The 19204-nt window shown below is 44.3% G+C and overlaps 1 pseudogene; it reads right to left on the reverse strand.

Annotated features, from left to right (window-relative positions):
• Positions 1 to 17573, reverse strand: part of LOC121570266 — a 180977-nt pseudogene extending 163404 nt beyond the window's left edge.
• Between the last annotated feature and the right edge of the window lie 1631 nt (positions 17574 to 19204).

A 19204-nucleotide genomic window follows, 5' to 3' on the forward strand; every position in this document is an offset into this window, starting at 1 on the left:
ATGGTCAGATTTGCCAAATGGAGGGCGAGGGAAAGCTTTGTACGTGTCTCTGTGTGTGGAGTAAAGGTGGTCTAGAGTTTTATTTTCCTCTGGTTGCACATTTAACATGCTGGTAGAAATTAGGTAAAATGGATGTAAGTTTCCCTGCATTAAATTCCCCGGCCACTAGGAGCGCCGCCTCTGGATGAGTGTTTTCCTGTTTGCTTATGGCCTTATACAGCTCATTGAGTGCGGTCTTAGTGCCAGCATCAGTTTGTGGTGAAAACTCTCTTGGTAAATAGTGTGGTCTACAGCTTATCATGAGATACTCTACCTCAGGCGAGCAAAACCTTGAGACTTCCTTAATATTAGATTTTGTGCACAAGCTGTTGTTTACAAATATACACAGACCGCCACCCCTTGTCTTACCGGAGGCGGCTGTTCTATCTTGCCGATGTAGCGTAAACCCTACTAGCTGTACAGTGCCTTACAAAAGTATACATCCCCCTTGGCGTTTTTCCTATTTTGTTGCATTACAACCTGCAATTTAAATGGATTTTTATTTGGATTTCAAATAATGGGCATTCACAAAATAGTCCAAATTGGTGAAGTGAAATGAAAAAAATTACTTAACCAATTACCTTCAGAAGTCACATAATTAGTTAAATAAAGTCCACCTGTGTGCAATCTAAGTGTCACATGATGCATTAAAGAACATAATTGGTTAAAGAAAATTGTGATAAATAACAAAGTATAGCAGTTTCATTTCAGGACCAAAGGATTGACAGCCGTCCCATATAGATTGCAAAATAGTTGGGAAGAGATTTTTGACGTACCGATTCCATGGCATAGTGTTTATGAACTGATATGCAAAACGACGCCGGATTCAAAACTTAGAATTTTTCAATTTAAATTATTATATAAAATTCTTGCTACCAATAGAATGTTATTTATATGGGGGATACAATCTTCCCAGCTCTGCAGATTTTGCTGCGAAGAGACAGAATCATTAGATCATTTGTTTTGGTACTGTCCATTTGTAGCTTGTTTTTGGACACAGGTCCAGGAATGGCTGAAGGATTGCAATATTTACCTGGAGCTAACCCTGCAGATACATTACTGGGTGATCTGAAAAGTCATAGTCAATCGATCAATAATATAATAATACTTTTAGCAAAAATGTTTATTTTCAATTTACAATCTGTAGAAACAATGAGAATAGAAGGGTTCAGAACTTTTATAAAACATCACAGTACAGTTGAAAAATATATGGCAAATAGAAATCCAATTTGGATGGTGTTAAGAGATAGATGGGTGGTGTTGAACGGAGTTGAAGGATGGGACTAATAACAACTAACAACAACTAATAACAACAAGATAACTAATGTAAAGCATACTGTGTCCATAATAGGTATATTGGTTATAGGTTGAGAGCTTTTGTGAAAGAGCACAGTTGGAGAGATATGGCATATAGAAGCAAACCGGATGGACATCATGAAAATGATCGGAGAGGTTGAGGGTAGAGGAAGTTCAGGAGTAAAACAAACAAAACAGAATTATTGTAAAATTGACTGTGTCCATAAAATGTATATAGTATGTATAAGCTGGAAGTAGAGGCCTAAGCATTGTTGGTTACTAGTTTACTCCAATTAGGGAAGGGGTGGTGGGGTTGGAAAGTAATAAAGGGAAATATATATATTTTTAAGGATATGTACATATATGTTTGTATATGTATTTATATGTACAGTGGGGGAAAAAAGTATTTAGTCAGCCACCAATTGTGCAAGTTCTCCAACTTAAAAAGATGAGAGAGGCCTGTAATTTTCATCATAGGTACACGTCAACTATGACAGACAAAATGAGAAAAAAAAATCCAGAAAATCACATTGTAGGATTTTTAATGAATTTATTTGCAAATTATGGTGGAAAATAAGTATTTGGTCAATAACAAAAGTTTCTCAATACTTTGTTATATACCCTTTATTGGCAATGACACAGGTCAAACGTTTTCTGTAAGTCTTCACAAGGTTTTCACACACTGTTGCTGGTATTTTGGCCCATTCCTCCATGCAGATCTCCTCTAGAGCAGTGATGTTTTGGGGCTGTCGCTGGGCAACATGGACTTTCAACTCCCTCCAAAGATTTTCTATGGGGTTGAGATCTGGAGACTGGCTAGGCCACTCCAGGACCTTGAAATGCTTCTTACGAAGCCACTCCTTCGTTGCCCGGGCGGTGTGTTTGGGATCATTGTCATGCTGAAAGACCCAGCCACGTTTCATCTTCAATGCCCTTGCTGATGGAAGGAGGTTTTCACTCAAAATCTCACGATACATGGCCCCATTCATTATTTCCTTTACACGGATCAGTCGTCCTGGTCCCTTTGCAGAAAAACAGCCCCAAAGCATGATGTTTCCACCCCCATGCTTCACAGTAGGTATGGTGTTCTTTGGATGCAACTCAGCATTCTTTGTACTCCAAACACGACGAGTTGAGTTTTTACCAAAAAGTTATATTTTGGTTTCATCTGACCATATGACATTCTCCCAATCCTCTTCTGGATCATCCAAATGCACTCTAGCAAACTTCAGACGGGCCTGGACATGTAATGGCTTAAGCAGGGGGACACGTCTGGCACTGCAGGATTTGAGTCCCTGGCGGCGTAGTGTGTTACTGATGGTAGGCTTTGTTACTTTGGTCCCAGCTCTCTGCAGGTCATTCACTAGGTCCCCCATGTGGTTCTGGGATTTTTGCTCACCGTTCTTGTGATCATTTTGACCCCACGGGGTGAGATCTTGCGTGGAGCCCCAGATCGAGGGAGATTATCAGTGGTCTTGTATGTCTTCCATTTCCTAATAATTGCTCCCACAGTTGATTTCTTCAAACCAAGCTGCTTACCTATTGCAGATTCAGTCTTCCCAGCCTGGTGCAGGTCTACAATTTTGTTTCTGGTGTCCTTTGACAGCTCTTTGGTCTTGGCCATAGTGGAGTTTGGAGTGTGACTGTTTGAGGTTGTGGACAGGTGTCTTTTATACTGATAACAAGTTCAAACAGGTGCCATTAATACAGGTAACGAGTGGAGGACAGAGGAGCCTCTTAAAGAAGAAGTTACAGGTCTGTGAGAGCCAGAAATCTTGCTTGTTTGTAGGTGACCAAATACTTATTTTCCACCATAATTTGCAAATAAATTCATTAAAAATCCTACAATGTGATTTTCTGGATTTTTTTATCTCAATTTGTCTGTCATAGTTGACGTGTACCTATGATGAAAATTACAGGCCTCTCTCATCTTTTTAAGTGGGAGAACTTGCACAATTGGTGGCTGACTAAATACTTTTTTTCCCCCACTGTATGTATGTGTATGTGTATGTATGTATGTATGTATGTATGTATGTATGTATGTATGTATGTATGTATGTATGTATGTATGTATGTGTATATACATATATATATTTGCGAGAAAAAAAACATTTGTGGGATTGGAAGTGATGCAGACAATTACATTGATGGAAGTTACAATCTATCTGTAATATTAAGGCTGATCTACCCCCTAAAAAAACAAAACACAGTGTCACATGATCTGTCACATGATCTCAGTATATATATATATATATATACCTGTTCTGAAAGGCCCCAGAGTCAGGGTTGGGTTATAAAGTACAGATCAGGGTTGGGTTATAAAAAAATATCAGAAACTTTGAACATCCCACGGCGCACCATTAAATACTTTATTAACAAATGGAAAGAATATGGCACCACAACAAACCTGCCAAGAGAGGGCCGCCCATCAAAACTCTCGGACCAGGCAAGGAGGGCATTAATCAGAGAGGCAACAAAGAGACCAAAGATAACCCTGAAGGAGCTGCAAAGCTCCACAGCGGAGATTGGAGTATCTGTCCATAGAACCACTTTAAGCCGTACACGCCACAGAGCTGGGCTTTACGGAAGAGTGGCCAGAAAAAAGCCATTGCTTAAATAAAAAAATAAGCAAACACGTTTGGTGTTCGCCAAAAGGCATGTGGGAGACTCCCCAAACATATGGAAGAAGGTACTCTGGTCAGATGAGACTAAAATTGAGCTTTTTGGCCATCAAGGAAAACGCTATGTCTGGTGCAAACCCAACTCCTCTCATCACCCTGAAAACACCATCCCCACAGTGAAGCATGGTGGTGGCAGCATCATGCTGTGGGGATGTTTTTCATTGGCAGGGACTGGGAAACTGGTCAGAATTGAAGGAATGATGGATGGCGCTAAATACAGGGAAATTCTTGAGGGAAACCTGTTTCAGTCTTCCAGATATTTGAGACTGGGATGGAGGTTCATCTTCCAGCAGGACAATGACCCTAAGCATACTGCTAAAACAACACTCGAGTGGTTTAAGGGGAAACATTTAAATGTCTTGGAATGGCCTAGTCAAAGCCCAGACCTCAATCCAATTGAGAATCTGTGGTATTACTTAAAGATTGCTGTACACCAGCGGAACCCATCCAACTTGAAGGAGCTGGAGCAGTTTTGCCTTGAAGAATGGGCACAAATCGCAGTGGCTAGATATGCCAAGTTTATAGAGACATACCCCAAGAGACTTGCAGCTGTAATTGTTGCAAAAGGTGGCTCTACAAAGTATTGACTTTGGTGAGGTGAATAGTTATGCACGCTCAAGTCTTCAGTTTTTTTGTCTTATTTCTTATTTGTTTCACCCCCAAAAACTATTTTTCATCTTCAAAGTGGTAGGCATGTTGTGTAAATCAAATGATACAAACCCCCCAAAAATCAATTTTAATTCCAGGTTGTAAGGCAACAAAATAGGAAAAATGCCAAGGGGGGGTGAATACTTTCGCAAGCCACTTTATGTTATCCATGTCGTCGTTCAGCCACGACTCAGTGAAACATAAGATATTACAGTTTTTTATGTCCCATTGGCAGGATATTCGTGATCGTAGCTCGTCTATTTTGTTATCCAATGATTGTACGTTGGCAAATAGGACTGATGGTAGAGGCAGATTACCCACTCACCGTCAGATCCTTACAAGGCACCCCAACCTACGTCCCCGATATCTCCGTCTCTTTCTCCTGCGAATGACGGGGATTTGGGCCTTGTCGAGTGTCTGAAGTAAATCCTTCGCGTCCAACTCGTTAAAGAAAAAATATTCGTCAAGTACGAGGTGAGTAATCGCTGTCCTGATATCCAGAAGCTTTTTTCGGTCATAAGAGACAGTGGCAGAAACATTATGTACAAATAACGTGAAAAAACACACACAACAGCACAATTGGTTAGGCGCCCGTGAAACAGCAGCTATCTCCTCCGGCGCCATTATTCTAGGTGAACGCTAAATGGTAAGTGAACGCTACATGGAGAATTGTGTTGACTACCATCGGGTATCACTATTGTGGATATGTGGGTATCCATAAACTTGAACTTGGAACGTTGTTTACCTTCTCCAAACAGGTGTCTGACCATACAGTCAAGGGTCTGTTTCAGGTCAAACTCAACCAGCTTGACCGCCTCCAGAGTGTGTCTCCTGCTTCTGAGGGGTCCGGCGCCCCCGCTCTCAAAGAGAGACAGGTCCTCTCCGCTCGACACCTTGGCAAACATCTGGGGGGTAAAAAAACATGCACACACATATATTTCAGAGATAACTCCTCAAAACAACACTGCGGCTAATGCTGCTAATATGGCTGATGATTGGACTTCATGTAGAATGAGTGATTGTATGTGTATTTAAGTTTACTTCTTAATGTCTTTACAGCACTCGGCAAAGTATATTTAATCAATAAAACTGTAGCTCTTCACGTTGTGTAACAGTGGGCTACTGTATTCATCCTTCATTGTGCGTCCTAGTCTTTGGCGGTGTGACCCTACACAGAAGGCCTTGACTTTGTGGTTTGGAGGAGAAGCTAATCAATAAAACTGGAGCTACTCATGGCAGTGTTATGTTTAGTTTAAATGTTCCAGTACCTTTAACTCCACAAGCATTTGTTTTGATTTCAAAAGCTTTATGGGGACATGATACTGAAGTTCCCTAGTTCTCTTTTACTATAACCCCTATACCCTTTTCACAATATCATGTCAACCTGAACCAAGCTGTCCTTGCTATGATTTTTCTTCTTCTTCACATTGTCCTTTACAGCAGGGTTCCAGAAACTATGGTGGATGTGCAACCAGGTCTACTCAGTACAGCTTGGTTTGCCTTGGCTTGGTTCGGCTCATTAGTGTGAAAAGCCCTCTACTGACCTCGTGGTTGGAGAAGAGGCGCACGCCCTCCATCTGATGGAACACGTGGTAGTGGCTGGTGTCAATCTCTTCCCTTCGGTACACGTCGCCCGCCAGCAGGAAGGCGTCAAGCTCCGAGCGCACCAGCTCCCTCTGGTGGGCTGAGGTGTGAGCGCGCAGCATGGTGCCCCGGTTGAGGTAGTAGTTGTCGCCTTGCTTCCGGCTGGGGTGGTCGGCCCAGATGAGCAGGCTGTCGAAGTTCTGCTTCGTCGTCACCACCGGACTAAGGTTGTCTTGGACCGAGAACAGAGGGTTGCCCGACCGCATGATGTAGGCGCGGTAGAAGTGGGCTTTGATGAGCTCTTTGATGAGCCAGAGAGGATGATGGGCTTAGTTATGCAGGTTGTGGCCCACCTTGGCCAGGATCTTGCTGGTCACATTGGTGAAGTCGTCACAAGGGTAGGAGTGGCCCAGAACTTTGACTGTCGTGCCTTGGCCAACCAGGGGCTGGGAGGCGGGGACACCGGTGGTCAGGTGCCGGGAGGAGGATAAAGGGGAGGAGTCTGTGGGCTGCGGTCAGCCTGCCATTGGCTGGGAGGCAGCAGAGTGGCCTATGGCTTGCTAGGGGCTTGAGAAGGGAGAGGAGTGGCAGGGTTCTGCAGTGCAGCCTCATGCTACCTGCTCCATGGACCTGAAGAAGAGAGGGACATTTGTCAGTTCTGGCAGCCTTTCAAACATCCTTGTTTGGTTCCCTATTGGTCATGATTTAGCTATATCATGTTGTCTCAATGTCAAATACACACCAATCTCAGAAATAACAGTGGGACAACATCTAAAGAACAGTTTGAAAACGGCATTTGTTAATAATTGGTCTGACATAAAAAGCCCAACAATAGTACAAACAAAAATGCCTAGAGGGTTGAGACTTTAGTTTAGAGGGCCAAAAAACAAGGGGAGATAATGTAACGCTGGACTGAATGTCTTCATGTTGGATTGGATAGTGCTCAAATGAACTTCTATGACCTTCTAGATTAAATCATATCTCTGTGTTTGAGGTTACATGAAGTAAATAAATGAACTGATGAACACTCCGGCAAGAGGCTAGACATTTCTGCAGGGCACACACTCCGAAATCTAAAATCTAAAATCTAATATATTCCCGTACATATCACATTACATTTATGAGCACAGCTATAATAATGGGCTGCAGACAAAAGCAGTGATTCATTTAAAGAACGACTTAATTCAATCAACCCTGTGTCTCTCTTCCTCTTTCTCTCACTCTTTCTTTCCCTCTGTAAGCATTTCCCAGGCAGGTTTGCTTCAGTGGAGAAGACTGCATTGGAGCACCTGGGAGAATTGAGCTGTATTTATTAGGGACTAACAGTAGCGCTCTATTGGCTGCGCTCAAATATTTGCCCTTTCCCAGCAATTTTTCATGAGCTGAGAGAAGGGGATCTGAGTTTGTTCTTCCACCATCCTCTCACTTTCTCTTGCTGGCACGCAATGGTGAAATAGACACACATGCACGCACGCACATACACACCGAGACTAGGGACACACACACATACACACACATACTGAGAGACTAAGGACAAAGGATGTTGCATTGCAGGGGCATTGCAGCAAAGTGGATTATGGTTATTGATCTGGAAAGCTTTTGTCAGGTCTAAATCGTAGGCTGTACAAGGTGTGGCCCTCATGTGCATAATTCCCTAGCTGTATGCATGAGCGCACGCATACACACACATACAGTCACTCCATCCCTCCATCAAACACACACTGCAGCCCCCCACTCTTCACACACACATTTGTTTTATTATCGTTGTGGGGACCAAACAACTGAAAATCCTATTTTCCCTAACCCCAAAACCCTAAAACGAAACCTATCCCTAACTCTTAACCCTAAAACTAACCCTAACACTAACCCCAGTGCTTAACTTGTAAATTGGGAGGTTCTGGAACAAAAAGTGAGCAGAGAGGGGGGTGACCTGGGGGCCTCTGAGGTACTGGAATGCAAAAGAAAAACAGTTAAGCATTGCATGCATATCATCGCTTTTGCGTGCTGGCATAGAGCAGTAGAGTAGAGGTGCTTGCATAAATTGCATACATGGGCCTTTTATAAACGCATTTCATGCAAATGTACATTATTTTAGATGACTGGAGACTTTAGCAGAATCTTTTTTAATACCTCACAAATGATCGAAATGAAAGGCTACTTTGACACTGAGATCAATAAAAACAACCTTTTCTTGAATCCATCAATAGCATAGGCCTAGGTGTGTGGAGACACACATATTGTATACTATGAGGAGGAAATTATAGTCCTAAAAAAGCTTTCCAGTTTTACTGGTGTGCAGCTCACTCACTGACAATGGCCGATGCGCTCGTGCTAAAAGCCTCTCTCTCTCTTGTTTTACTTTGTAAAAAACAATGCTGTTCACTCAATAGGCCTATTTGGAAGTTTATAAAATATTTGGTAGCCTACAAACAGATTAGTCTTATTTTTTCAGCAGAATCCATTTGCTTCCTAACCTGTGTATTCTGTGATTTGAAATATTGCAAAAGGCCTGTTTTGGCCGCCTGTTCCCGACTGTAGGCATGCCTTCTGATTGGGCTACACAGTCCACAGCTAGGCAAAAACAAATTGAACTACATTTACCAAAGTTATAGAATTACTCCTGTCTGTTCAGAAATAAATTAAATATTTCAGAATACTACACCAGGAGTAGGCCTATAATTTAGCCACAGAGGATCAATAGGATATTATTATTTATCAAGGGTACTGTGGCACCTCCAGCACCCTTCCCGCGGCTATGATTCTATAAGGAAATAAATGACGAAGTGCAACGCTGGAGAGGTGAGAGTTGTAGGCTCATGTCTGTCACAGCAGAGAGAGGGAGAGAGATCATAGAAAGTGAATCTCATTCAAGTTCTGTGAGAGATATAGTTGCTCTTCTCTCTCTCACCACAGCAATGGCCATGCGTTAGCCTAGACAGGCTACAATGTTGCGCAAACCATAAACCTGGGCCGGTCTAACACAAATCAATTCTTAGAAAATCAGGCACGTTTTCACATTACGTTTTTTATTGGGCAGGAGAATTACAGAGGGGGCAACTTGAATTAACTGATTTATTTTATAATAATTTTTACAGTGAACAATGAAAAATATTTTTCATGCCAAGAGAGGTACCGGATCCTGGCAAATGGGTTCCGGAATGAAACACAAAAAAATGGAGAGGTGCCGGATCCTCAAATTAGGCACTAACTAACCCTAATTCTAACCCTAAACCTAATTCTAACCCTAAACCTCTAAAAAAAGCAGTTTTCCTTGTGGGGACCGGCGAAATGACCCTACTTGCCTGAATTTTCCTTGTTTTACTATCCTTGTGAGGACTTCTGGTCCCCACAAGGATAGTAAACCCCCCCACACACACACACAAAGTCTCAACGGGGGCTCATAAAATAAATAATTTAGTCATCTGCAAGCCTCCCCGGCCTCTCCTTCCCTCTGGTGAATGGTAGGTAGAGAACGAGTCACCTCGTCCTCACATCACGTCACCTTCTTCTGACTCCACCCCCACGTAGCACAGTTAGCCCCATAAACGCTGATGGGGAATACTACAAATCTAGTCAGTATGCAGCAGTGTCAGAGAGAAAGAGTGAGAGTCTGAGAAGGGGAGGGGTCTGAGTGTGTGTGAGAGAGAGTGGGGAGATTTGTGTGTGAGAAAGAGTGTGTCAATGTGTGTAGGAGGGAGGAGGGATGTGTGAGAAGGAGAAAGTGTGTGTGTGTCTGTGAGTGAGAGAGAGAGAGAGAGACAGAGAAGACAGAGAGGAGACAGTGTGTGTGTGTCTGTGAGTGAGAGAGAGAGAGAGAGAGAGAGAGAGAGAGAGAGAGACAGAGAAGACAGAGAGGAGACAGTGTGTGTGTGTCTGTGAGTGAGAGAGAGAGAGAGAGACCGAGAAGACAGAGGAGACCGTGTGTGTGTGTCTGTGAGAGAGAGAGAGAGAGAGAGAGAGAGACAGAAGACAGAGAGGAGACAGTGTGTGTGTGTCTGTGAGTGAGAGACAGAGAAGACAGAGAGGAGCCAGTGTGTGTGTGTCTGTGAGTGAGAGAGAGAGAAGACAGAGAGGAGACAGTGTGTGTGTGTCTGTGAGTGAGAGAGAGAGAGAGAGAGAGACAGAGAAGACAGAGAGGAGACAGTGTGTGTGTGTCTGTGAGTGAGAGAGAGAGAGAGAGAGACAGAGAAGACAGAGAGGAGACAGTGTGTCTGTGTCTGTGAGTGAGAGAGAGAGAGACAGAGAAGACAGAGAGGAACAGTGTGGGAGGAGAGCACGGAGGCAGAAGAAAGTCCACAAACTCTGCATAATTCATGGTGAGGGGCACCACTTGATTCATAGCACATCTCCATACAGAGCCTTGAATAAGACCTGAGGTAATGTCACCTGAAATAGCTGCCTTTGAGTCACAGATAACCTCGCAGATCGAGCCGGGACTTTGCTGCTGCTTGTAGTGTACCGTATGTCAGTGCGCTAGTATAACGTACTGTGACAGTCCCTGTCTGGCAGACCATGGACATAAACCATCACAAATGACACACTCCCATAGCTAGGGTGCTAACTATTACCCAACCAAGGTCTTCGTTGGGCATGGGTGCGAGACTACTTCAGGTCCCAATACGGTTGATGTCACCACACAATGGCTACTAGTGTTGACTAGCCTGCTCATACCTATTATAGATTTGATTTCAGACACGCAATTAGTCACGTTTGGGAGAAATGGATGCTGGTGCTACTTCCAGGATCAAAAAGCATTCGAAACCTGACGGGCCGTATTTCAAACAAAATAAATTAACATTGCATGTTTTGTTTCTCCACTTGATCTCAAACTTGTTTGATCTAAGAGCAAAGTCATTTACTAAATGTTTGATTTATGAATGCTTTGAGTCGATGTGTGTATCACACTTTGAGATGTGGGTTCCGTCATGCAAACACATACACTGAGTATATCAAACATTAGGAACACCTTCCTAATATTGAGTTGCACCCCCCCTTTTTGCCCTCAGAACAGCCTTAATTCTTTGGGGCATGGACTCTAGAAGGCGTCGAAAACGTTCCACAGGGTTGCTGACCAATAGGGTGTGTGTGTGTGTGTGTGTGCGTGTGTATGTACACTGAGTATACAAAACATTTAGAACACCTGCTCTTTCCATGACTGACCAGGTTAATCCAGGTGAAAGCTATGGTCCCTTATTGATGTGACTTGTTAAATCCCCTTCAATCAGTGTAGATGAAGTGTAACAGGCAGGTTAAATAATGATTTTTAAGCCTTGAGACAATTGAGATTTTGATGGTGTATTTGTGCCATTCAGATGTTGAATAGACAAAACATGTAAGTGCCTTTGAACGGGGTATGGTAGTAGGTGCCAGGCGCACCGGTTTGTGTCAAGAACTGCAACGCTGCTGGGTTTTTCACGCTCAACAGTTTCCCTTGTGTATCAAGAATGTTCCATCAACCAAAGGACATCCAGACAACTTGACACAACTGCGGGAAGCATTGGCGTCAAACATGGGTCAGCAACCCTGTGGAACGTTTTCGACACCTTCTAGAGAGAATTGAGGCTGTTCTGAGGGCAAAAAGGGGGGGGGGGGTGCAACTCAATATTAGGAAGGTGTTCCTAATGTTTGATATACACAGTGTATGTGTTTGCATGACGGAACCCACATCTCAAAGTGTGATACACACATCGATTCCCATAAATGCCTGTGCGCATGCATTAATGAGTGTGTGCGTGCTTGAGTTGAGGGTGGGTGGGTGTGTGTCAGGTTGGTAGGCGGAATTGTGCGGAGGTGGCAGAGGCTGATTGCTTTGCAGTCAGCAATTCATCTCCCTGAGCCCTGAATGAAGAGGCAGACAGGGCCAAATCGATATGGCCTGTCCACACCAGCTACAACATCTAAATGCCTGCTCCAGTACCAACACTTATATAGATACACTCCCTAGCTAGCATTAGCGAGCTAACCAGGGCCGGACTAATGCATTTCAGGCCCCGGGGCACCTACATTCAGTGGGCCCCCCAACCCAAACAAGTCCTTCAGCACTCTCAAAGGTAAACAAAGTGAGGAGGTAGTAGGAGGTGTCTGCATACTCCACAGCTCAGTGTGTGTGGGAGCTGTAAAGGGTAAAGGTCACAAATATAAATGGACCTGATGGTCTATTACTTCACTCCCAGAGCTAACCACCCAAAGCCGCAACACCCACCCTTTCCCCACTGGCTGAAACGCAAATCTCTTTCCCACTGCAGCTTGGCGTTTCTAATCCCGACCCCGCTCCGTGTACTTGTCTCCTTTTCTAGATCACTAGTGTTGGTACACCTACTCAGTTAGCAACACCATAGAAATATAAATACTAGTAGGGACATTCCGATTAAAGCAATTATATTCTATGTGCACCACTACCTCTGTTCAAACAGTCACTTGCACAAGCCGTAAATAATATGAAAGCACCATTAAGAGACTAGCACTTGGTCTAATCGGTGGGAAAGTCTTCGTCGTCCGTGGCTCTTCCTTTATGGCCCATGGAACGGCTCTGTAGGAGAGGAGTCTCGCGTGGGGAAACACTGGGGAGCTGAAAGCCTTTCTACTCCACTTGGCAGAACAAGCCACTTTTGCAGTCCCTTTATTGATGCCTTGGCTTAGAGAGGAGAGCAGCTCTTTGCCACATCATCGCAGCGGGAGGTGTTCGCAATCTCGCTCTCCATTCGTCTGCCGTGAAAAACAACTGCGGGCAGACTCATTCAAGCAGCCACTACCAGTCACCTGAGAATTAGGATGAGATCAAAGGAGGTGGTATTGATGATGACTGTGATGACAAGAGTGATGATGCACAAGGTGATGATGATTAAGGTGGTGGTGATGGTGATGATGACAACGGTGATGATGATGATGGTTATGGTGATGATGATGATGACGACAGTGGTGATGATGAATATGTGATGACAAAGCTGACAATGATCATGAGTAGGACACCAGACAATACCTATGTTCAGTTGGGGGCTTAGGGAGACTCCGCCAACACAGACTCAGTCTAGACCTAATCATGATAACCGTGATGACGTCAAAAGAGCAGTAGAAATACCAGTAGCAATGTCAGCAACGCGGCAGAAGCCATGAAGAGGATAAATGAGGAGGATGTTCAGATGACGGGATTACCCAATTTGGACGAGTTACATCCTCTGAGCCAGACTGCTTGTGGGGAGACTCCGCTTTACAACAACATATCATCTCCTTGATGGCAGAGGGTCTGAAGTAATCAATCATCTTTTCATCAGGCATCAAATGTTACGAGAGGGAGGGAGCGAAAATGTAAACTGAAGAGGAGATGAGAGACCAGAATAAAAGGAGAACATAACAGGTAAAGAAGGAAGTGAGAGAGACAGAGTTGGACAACAGAGTGAACGGAGTAAAAATAAAAAGGACAGGAGAAAAGAGGGCATCGTGTGAAATGGAAACGTTTTTGCTACAAAGAGAGAGGGGGATGCAGGACTAGAACAACAGAGAAGCAGTGAAAAAGGGAACAGAGAAAGTCAGAGAAAGTAACAGAGAGATGGAAGAAAAAGACAGAATAATGAAGTGGAGACACTGAGCGATACAAAGAGGGAGAGAGAATAAAAGAGAAAGAAAGATCACTCACAGAGGGAAGGTACAGAGAGAAAGAGCGCGAGAGAGGAGGAGGGAGATAGATTTGGTATTTATCGGCTGGCTGCACGCTCTCGTTTACTCCCCGGCCTCATTGCGCCACGGTAAGGCGTGTGGGTGCACGCGGATGCGGCTCGCAGCTGTCATGGGCCCAGGAGAGCAACTGTAATTAATGGTGAGAATTACGCCGGCCTTTCCTGTGGATGTCTGCTCAATGAGCAAGGCCCTGCCGAGGACCCAGTGGAGTCATATTTCACACCAGTTCTCAAGCTACGCATCTGCTGAAGCACCTACTCCAGCACTGGGCACTAGCTGGCGAATACACAACCACCAGTGAGGAACCAAATGGTGTGAAAGTAGTGTCATTACATTTGCATGCATTTTGGAGTATAATGTTGTTGTTTTTTAAAGGCATTCTACTCCCGGACACTCCCAGCAAATAGCTCCTTCAAAATCATTGTGGAGACATTTGGCAAATGGGGCTTGTGGTTTGTGTTCAGAATATCCTAGTGCAGAGGTCGCCAACCGGTCGATCTTCTGTAGAAAAGCCAACGTTGAGGTAGGTGCACTTGATTCAGAAGCCATGCGCGCCTGGTAAGCAAAGTGTTCCCATTTTGAACCATTTCATTTGATTGAAAATACAAACTCCGCCTACCCGGTGGACCGGGAGGTTTGTGGCTAAATCAAGTGCGCCTCCTGCGCTGGCCAATCGTATAGCTCAAATCGGATACAGTGAGGGAAAAAAGTATTTGATCCCCTGCTGATTTTGTACGTTTGCCCACTGACAAAGACATGATCAGTCTATCATTTTAATGGTAGGTTTATTTGAACAGTGAGAGACAGAATAACAACAAAAAAATCCAGAAAAACGCATGTCAAAAATTTTATAAATTGATTTGCATTTTAATGAGGGAAATAAGTATTTGACCCCTCTGAAAATAATGACTTAGTACTTGGTGGCAAAACTCTTGTTGGCAATCACAGAGGTCAGACGTTTCTTGTAGTTGGCCACCAGGTTTGCACACATCTCAGGAGGGATTTTGTCCCACTCCTCTTTGCAGATCTTCTCCAAGTCATTAAGGTTTCGAGGCTGACGTTTGGCAACTCGAACCTTCAGCTCCCTCCACAGATTTTCTATTGGATTAAGGTCTGGAAACTGGCTAGGCCACTCCAGGACCTTAATGTGCTTCTTCTTGAGCCACTCCTTTGTTGCCTTGGCCGTGTGTTTTGGGTCATTGTCATGCTGGAATACCCATCCACGACCCATTTTCAATGCCCTGGCTGAGGGAAGGAGGTTCTCACCCAAGGTTTGACAATACATGGCCCCGTTCATCGTCCCTTTGATGCAGTGAAGTTGTCCTGTCCCCTTAGCAGAAAAACACCTCCAAAGCATAATGTTTCCACCTCCATGTTTGACGGTGGGGATGGTGTTCTCGGGGTCATAGGCAGCATTCCTCCTCCTCCAAACACGGCGAGTTGAGTTGATGCCAAAGAGCTCCATTTTGGTCTCATCTGACCACAACCCTTTCACCCAGTTCTCCTCTGAATCATTCAGATGTTCATTGGCAAACTTCAGACGGGCATGTATATGTGCTTTCTTGAGCAGAGGGACCTTGCGGGCGCTGCAGGATTTCAGTCCTTCACGGCGTAGTGTGTTACCAATTGTTTTCTTGGTGACTATGGTCCCAGCTTCCTTGAGATCATTGACAAGATCCTCCCGTGTAGTTCTGGGCTGATTCCTCACCGTTCTCATGATCATTGCAACTCCACAAGGTGAGATCTTGCATGGAGCCCCAGGCCGAGGGAGGTTGACAATTATTTTGTGTTTCTTCCATTTGCGAATAATCGCACCAACTGTTGTCACCTTCTCACCAAGCTGCTTGCCGATGGTCTTGTAGCCCATTCCAGCCTTGTGTAGGTCTACAATCTTGTCCCTGACATCCTTGGAGAGCTCTTTGGTCTTGGCCATGGAGGAGAGTTTGGAATCTGATTGATTGATTGCTTCTGTGGACAGGTGTCTTTTATACAGGTAACAAGCTGAGATTAGGAGCACTCCCTTTAAGAGTGTGCTCCTAATCTCAGCTCGTTACCTGTATAAAAGACACCTGGGAGCCAGAAATCTTTCTGATTGAGAGGAGGTCAAATACTTATTTCCCTCATTAAAATGCAAATCTATTTATAACATTTTTGACATGCGTTTTTCTGGATTTTTTTGTTGTTATTCTGTCTCTCACTGTTCAAATAAACCTACCATTAAAATTATAGACTGATCATTTCTTTGTCAGTGGGCAAACGTAAAAAATCAGCAGGGGATCAAATACTGTTTTTCCCTCACTGTATAATTACGTAATCAGGTAAGAATTTCTTGATCAACAGTGGGGATTTGGGGCTATGCTGAGGGGAGGATAAACATCTGAACCTAGAACTACAATCCAGCTACTCAAGCATCCCAGGCCCTGCCACGAACAAATATCAGATCAACAAACTAGATCAGAAACAACAGAGATCAATTCCACATTTCACCAAATTCAACGTGGTAAACAATTCAAACGCAGAGAGACTTCCTGGCGCCTCGTAGTATGTGGAGGTTTAAGAATACTTGCTCTTTACATGACATAGACTGACCAGGTGAATCCAGATGAAAGCTATTGATCCCTTATTGATGTCACTTGTTAAATCCACTTAGTCAGTGTAAATGAAGGGGAGGAGACAGGTTAAAGAAATACTTTTAAGCTTCGAGACAATTGAGACATGGATGGTGTATGTGTGCCATTCAGAGAGTGAATGGACAAGACAAAACATTTAAGTGCCTTCTAACGGGGTATAGTAGTAGGTGCCAGGCGCACCGGTTTCTGTCAAGAACTGCAACGCAGCTGCGTTTTTCACGCTCAACAGTTTCCCGTATGTATCAAGAATGGTCCACCACCCAAAGGACATCCAGCTAACTTGACACAACTGCGGGAAGCATTGGAGTAAACATGGGCCAGCATCCCTGTGGAACACTTTCAACACCTTATAGGGAGGGGAGGGGGGGGTGCAACTCAATATTAGAAAGGTGTTCCTAATGTTTGGTATACTCAGTGTAAATCAGCCTCTGCAGTCCGGGTGTAAACAGTGTTGTTGTTTTTTTGTGGTGGCAAACCGTGGCATCGTGCCATCCTCCGAGAGACATGACAGGAATTAGTAAGAGACAAAAAGCCACCCAAGGTCCATGAGGTAATAACTTGGCAACTCGGCCATGGCACAGAACGACATGCGTCAACACCCTGCTGCCAATCGAAGTCGCTGACGTTGGAAGATACATTATATATGGAAAGTGTTCAATATTTTACAGAAATATTACAAAACAAGTAACACATAACTCGATCAAGGGATTCAATGATGGCATGGTGAAGTACAGTTGCATATGTTCTTCACACCAGTATTTCCCTTACCTTAACCTCAGCCAGACAGCACCCTTTCTCATCTAGTACTGTTGCCACTTCTACACTATTTTGATTTCAGAAATAACAGGGAATTACTGCTTCTTCGCACCTCAGATGGCGTGTGGGTCGAGAGGGTTAGGCCTAAGCTTCTTCGGGAAAGCAGGAGAAAACTGCCCTGTGGTCAACGCCCCCTCACCGCACGCACAGGGACATGGATGAGCTGGCCACGGATACAGGAAACCGCGAGGCGAGGAGCCCTCATGGCGTCCGCGGAGAGGTCACATCTTGGCACTATGCCAGTAACAGGTGGTGCCCACTCCTCTCTCTCTCTCCATAGGCAGGCCCTGTACCACCAGCCAGGGAGGGGTAGCTCCACTCCGATCTCTCGCCCACGCACCCATGGATGGCGTCTCTCCAGCCACGGCCAGAACACTGCTTCCTGTGAAGCCTTCAACTCTTCCTGTTTATCTTGTCACAATTTAGCCATAATACATTAATGTTTTGATCCTCTTGAACACGGCCACTATCTCAGGTTAACAGAGGTAAACACAACTCAATTCCTCCTTCAACAAATTTTAAAAGGGTTGATTCAATAGGTGTCAGGCAACTCACCTTTTGAGAAGTCATTAGACGCCACCAGCAGGGTTTGTGTGTAGTCTGCTGTTTTTGGAGCATTCAGAGTTTCTCAGCTCACTCAACTATGTCACATACAATATCAAAGTGTCAGAGAGTTGGTCCTGAGGGTTCTTTGTCGGGATTTAAAGTCCAAATAAAAACACAAGCGTGAGACACAGCACCTGAGCATTTTTTCTTGAATGGAAGTTATGGATTCAGGTGACATTCTACTCTTAAGGGATACTGAGAAATCAATTAAATCAAGCGCTCAATGCAGTATTTATGCAGTAGCATTATAACATAATTATTCCCTTAGTGAAATACAAACATGGAATTGTTTTAGGTAGGGAAGGCGTCTAAGTGAGTGTTGGTACAGCATTTAAAAAACATTTCCAAATCCTTATATAGGAAGAGCTAAGCAGATACACATGTTGTGCCATCTTTTAACTACACTGAAGGGTTGGATGGAGGTACTGAGAGGGAACACTAAAATAGCAGAAACAGCGAGGGAGTTGCAGACCACCTTGTGTTGTTGGAAGTGGTGTGGGCGTACTAATACTAGCAGGGACTGGGCAGGTGCTCAAGGAGGCAGGTGATGGGAGGAGATGAGGTGCACGCATGCACACGCTCGCACACACACACACTTCAATTCACTGACACCACTGTATCTGGTTGCTGTCACTGAAAGGTTATTGCACACTGAGCACCAGTGAGAGACTGCATTGCTTTCTGTCCGCAAATGGAAAGAGTGTAACACACCACCATTGTAAGTGCCTTCTAACGGGGTAGCTCAGCTGGTAGAGCACGGCGCTTGTAACGCCAAGGTAGTGGGTTCGATCCCCAGGACCACCCATACACAAAAATGTATGCACGCATGACTGTAAGTCGCTTTGGATAAAAGCGTCTGCTAAATGGCATATTATTATTATTATTATTATAAAGCAGGTTGGTATTACATAGTTCTGGGCTTGCCCCAAAGGGAGACACGATATTGAGCTGGACCGGTGCCCTCCAAAGAATACCACAGCGCCTGAGCACATCCATCATTGAATCGTCAGTCAGTCAGTCAGTCCGTCAGTCCGTCCCTCTCTCTCTATCTCTATGCAGATGTTGTGTGTACAACCCCGCACCAATTTTGGAGTTAGTCTGTTCACGAGAACCCATCTATCAAGGATCATGTTTGGCCTTTTTGTTATTCGTTTACTAATTTGGTCTCCTGCAACCTGGGAGAACATGATTGCATTGTATGTGGAACATATTGATTGCTTTCTAACAGAG

Source organism: Coregonus clupeaformis, chromosome 7 (assembly GCF_020615455.1).
Source record: "Coregonus clupeaformis isolate EN_2021a chromosome 7, ASM2061545v1, whole genome shotgun sequence".
Classification (NCBI taxonomy): Eukaryota; Metazoa; Chordata; class Actinopteri; order Salmoniformes; family Salmonidae; genus Coregonus; species Coregonus clupeaformis.